This window comes from Triticum dicoccoides, chromosome 3B, assembly GCF_002162155.2.
Source record: "Triticum dicoccoides isolate Atlit2015 ecotype Zavitan chromosome 3B, WEW_v2.0, whole genome shotgun sequence".
Taxonomy (NCBI): Eukaryota; Viridiplantae; Streptophyta; class Magnoliopsida; order Poales; family Poaceae; genus Triticum; species Triticum dicoccoides.
In genome coordinates, this window is record NC_041385.1 from 519,688,680 (window position 1) to 519,693,998 (window position 5,319).

Genomic DNA, 5,319 nt, shown 5'->3' on the forward strand with positions numbered 1-5,319 from the left:
GGGGGCGGAGGAGCGCCTGCGCGGCGGGCCGGGCTCGGTGACGGAGGTGGCTCGATGGGGAGCTGGCCGCCAGAGCGCTCGCTGCTCCGTGCTCTCGTGCCCGCAGCGCCGTGCGCCGTGGTGGTGGGTGCGCGTGGTGGGCCAGGTACAAAAAGAGAGAGAATGACAGGTGGGGTCGAGGGCGGACACAAACGGACGACGAGGACGCGAAGACGTTCGCTTTCTGTCCGCTTTGGCCCCAAACCGAGAGCAACTTTAGTCTGGAGATGGGGCAAAAGCGGACACAGACCGAACGAAACGTCCGTATGCTCCTATGCGTTGGGTCGTTCGGTTTGTCCGTTTTACTCCAAACGGACACAAACGGATGGTTTGGGGTCAATTTGGGTCATGCGCTGGAGTTAGCCTAACAAGATCCATCTGGGGTCCGAATTCTGAGCCATGCTGCATGATCTTATAACCACCCTGGTTATTCTATTTTTGAAAAAAGTGGGACAAAGGCATAAGCCGTGCTCATGGGGTCCATGTCATCGGTGTCCAAGCAAACCTAACTTGTGCAATGTGGACATGTCCCAATCGGAGTTGCAGGAGTCTAGTTTGCACAAGGTTGGGTCTTGACGCTCGTTACTCCAAGTAAATCGCCGATTCTGCAAGTGAATTTCATTGAGCTCACCCTCCGACAAGGTGTCATGGAATTTGCTAATCCTTCTCCTATCGAAGCTTGACTTGTTTTTGTCTCTCACCCGATATATCTGATTGAAATCACCGCATACCAACCAACCCTTGCCGGGCTGCGGTTTTAGCGCGAGGAGCTCAGTGTAGAAAGCCTCTTTTTGATTGGTGGTTGTTGGGCCATAAATAGCAATTAGCCAGAAACTCTTGTTCGAAGCCCGAATCGTCACCTTAGCAGATAGGCAGAACTCCCCGATCATGAAATCGGTGCACCCTCACGGATAATATCATATGTGCTTATGAATGTTTGCACTTTATGAAGAGAAACAGATCAAAGACAAACAACTTTTGTGCACTCAAGCTTGACATGATGAAGGCATATGACAGATTAGAACGGCCTTACCTAAAGGCAATTATGGGTAAGCTTGATTTTGCACCAGAATGGATCCATACAGTCATGAGCATGATAACTTCTGTTTCGTTCTCGGTTTTGTTTAATGGAAAGAGATTGGAGAGCTTCTCACCATCCAGAGGTATCAGGCAGGGAGATCCTATTTCCCCTTACTTATTCTTGATTGCAGCGGAGGGCCTTTCATGCCTTTTAAAACACAGTTCTCAGTCATTAGTGCTCGGTGGCATAAAGGTGGCACCCACGGCTCCGGCGGTGAATCACCTTTTGTTTGCAGATGACAACCTGTTGCTTTTCAAGTCTAGTGTCCAGGGGGCAAATGAGGTTTCAAACCTACTTGATGCATACTGCTTGGCTTCAGGTCAAAGGGTAAACTATGATAAATCTTCCATATTCTTCAGTAAGGGATGCCCGGAGACCCTTAGAGTGGAGATAAAGAATATACTCAATGTGCAGAATGAATCTCTGAGTGAAAAATATTTGGGTCTACCGACCGATGTGGGGCAGTCCAAAAATGGCACCTTCAAATATTTATGAGACAGAGTTTGGGAAAGGATAAAGGGATGGATGGAGAAACTTTTATCTGTTGCAGGAAAGGAGGTTCTTATAAAATATGTGGCTCAAGCTATACCAGTTTTTTCGATGTCATGTTTCAGATTACCTCGAGGCCTTTGTGAAAGTATTACTTCACTTATCCGTCAGTTTTGGTGGGGGAGCAAGAGAGGCAAGAGAAAACCATGTTGGGTAGCTTGGGATTTGATGACTCAACCGAAAAGTTTGGGAGGACGTGGTTTTCGGGACATAGAGATCTTCAACTTGGCACTTTTGTCTCGGCAAGTATGGAGATTAATGAATGATCCCTCCTCTCTTAGTGCACAAATTCTTAAAGCAGCATATTTCCCACAATGTTTTGTTCTAGAAGCTCAACTAGGCCCACATCCTTCTCAGGTGTGGCGATCTATACTATATGGGAGAGATATTATCACCCAAGGAGCGATCCGACGAATTGGAGACGGAACGACCACGCACATATGGCAACACAGTTGGATCCCACGGAACGAAATGATGAAGCCGATTGCCTCTTTAGTTGATGATCCACCGCAACTGGTTTCAGAGTTGATCGACCACACCAGGGCTGAGTGGCGAGAGGACTTGGTCAGACAGGTTTTCATACCTATTGACGCGGAGGCTATTTTACAGATACCATTATGTACGTGGCATGTGGAAGATTTTTGTGTGTGGAATGATGATCCAAGGGGACGCTTCTCTGTACGGTCATCTTATAAGATGATTGTCAAAGTCAAGATTGGGCGCGAGGCATGGCTGGAGGACAAGGAGGATCCTTCTAACTCTGAGGATGAGATGAGGGGATGGAACTCGCTCTGGAAGACGACAGTGCCTCCGAAGCTGCATTTTTTCACTTGGCGATTGGCGCAACACTTGCTCCCCACAGGCGATGTTCTAAGCCATCGTCACATGGCTACTACGAGTGCTTGCCCACTCTGTGGAGGGCAGGACAGCTGGCGACATTCCTTGCTGGATTGTAATGTGTCTCGGTGCGTGTGGGCATTGTCCGAGGCCGAGCTGGTCAAGCACATGTTGGCAACATCGGAACCAGATGCAATGCTATGGCTCTTTGCTATGAATGAGTCACTTCCAACGGAGCAATTTACGTTGATGATCGTTACTTTGTGGGCTATCTGGAGTACACGGCGGAAAGCTATACATGAAGAGATCTTTCAGACTCCATTTGCCACTGACAACTTCATCAAATCTTACTTGTTAGACATAGAGTTCTTGAAGAAGAAGGAGAACACACAGGTGATAGCAGTACCGCGACCAAGTGGGTGGGTTCCGCCACCCACAGACATTGCTGTGTCCCGCTCGGGCATGTTTGGCGGTTGGTGTGGTTTGCAGGGATGCGAGGGGTTTGTTCATGGGAGCTTCGGCCCTCGTTCTCAGGGGATTCCGCAACCCCCAGGTGCTAGAAGCACTAGCTGTACGGGATGCATTGGCACTTTCAGAAGATCTCTACATCAACCAAATATTGGTGGCCTCGGATTGTAAGGTGGTGGTAGATGCGATCAAGCAAGGAAGCTCAGCAGACTTCGGTGCCATTGTCCAAGAGATCAAGGCTAGAGCAACTACCTTTATTTCATGTTCGTTTAGTCATGAGTATAGGACCTCCAACACGGAGGTCCATAATCTCGCAAAGCATGCTTTATCTTTAGGGTTTGGCCGTCACACCTGGCTAGGCCAGCCCGGCGTTCTTCTCTTTGTACCTATGAACATTTCGATTCAGTAATAAAGCTTTGTGAGATTCTAAAAAAAACGAAATCGGTGCACCCCACCATGTTGTCGTCCCATAACCAAAGGATGCCTCCTCTGGTGCCCAAAGCCGGCCGTTGAGCAAAATTTTGCAGCCTATGACCACCCAAGAAAGATGTGGTGATTTGATCAGTGTTGGCCAATTTGGATTCCTGAAGACACACAATATGATACTGGGAAGTAGAGATGGTCTCGTGGACAGTGGCACGCTCTTTCATCTTTCCTCTCGGATCACTACTCGCTCCCCGCTCCTGGTGTCTTAGGATATTGGACCCAAATGCCCTAAAAGCTTCCGGTTTGAGAACTTCTATATTTCTATGCATGGGTTTCAACTAATTGTCTATGAGGCTTCGGATGCCCCGTCTGTGCACATCGAGCCTTGTCATGTCCTGTTCCATAAGGTACACAAAATGCCTTCATGCTTAAGTGTTGGAGTAAGAGATTGTTCTCGTCGGTAAATATCCAGCTTCACATGGCGCTGCAGGTCATCCTTCATCCCGACACCGCTCAGGATAATCGGCCTCTCTTGCCTAAGGACGCCGATCTGCAACCTAGACTCAAGAGGCGTGTATCGGTCTGGCCACCATAGTCCGAGCTCGGAGAAAGCAATGTGCCCGGGTAAAAAAAACCTCAAGGAAGGGGATGCCAACATTAAGTTCTTTCACCTAAGAGTGAATGTGAGAAGGAAAAAATTTATCCACCGGCTGAAGGTTGGCCATGGTTGGGTCACCTCACACGAAGAAAAGAAGAAGGCGGCAGATGATCATTTCAAGAAATTCTTCCACAAAGCGCAGAGGCGCACTAAGGACTTCAACTGGGAGGCCCTTCACTTTGAGAATGGAGATTTATCTGGCCTTGGCGACAATATCAGCGAAGCCGAGGTGCTCGTCGCCATTACCCAATTGCTCGGGGACAAGGCCCCTGGCTCCAACGGTTTCACCGGATCCTTCTTCAAATCTTATTGGGATAAACGGGGACATGATGAATGCGATCAATCCCTTCTCAAACTTACAGGTGGCAAACTTACATTGGCTCAACTTGGTGAATATAGTGTTACTTCCTAAGAAGGATGGAGCGGAAGATATTGTAGACTTCCGTCTGATCAGCTTGATCCACTTTTTTTTGCAAAAATCATCGTGAAGATCATGGCTAGTAGACAAGCTCCATTCATGAATAAACTGGTTTCCAGAGCCCAGGGCGCTTTTATCAAGACTAGAATCATACACGGCAACTTTATGTATGTCAGACGCTTCACCGCCCGCTTGCATCAAAATAGAACGCCAGCTCTTCTCCTCAAGCTAGATATCAAAAAGGCTTTCGACTTGATTCGTTGGGACTACATGCTCGATTTGCTGTAGTGTCGCGGCTTCCTTGCTAAATTTAGAACCTGCATTGCCGCTCTGTGGGCCTCGTCCTCTTCGAGGGTGCTTCTCAATGGCATGCCCCAGGATCTAATTAAACTTGGCCAGGGGTTGCGGCAGGGCGATCCGCTATCCCCCTTACTCTTCATCATCACCACAGATCCCCTACAACAGCTCCTAATCAAAGCCACAGATCAGGGCCTCCTCAACCATCTGAGGGGCCGTACAACCACTATCCACACTTCTTTGTATGCCAGGGACGCCAAGATTTTTGTTGCTCCGATCAAGGAGGATATTGACCACCTATCGACTGTTTTGACTGCTTTTGGAGAAGTGACAGTCTTGATCACCAATCTGCTAAAAAGCATGGTCACCCTCATTCACTGTCGCTACCTTGACCTCGACGCGATCCTGCAGAGCTTTCCGGCAAAACGGGTCAACTTACCAATGCAGTACCTAGGGCTATCGTTATCCACTCATTGTCTCAAGAAGTCAGACTGTCAATTCCTGGTGGATAAGGTGGCGGCCAAGCTTCCGCCATGGCAAGGAAAA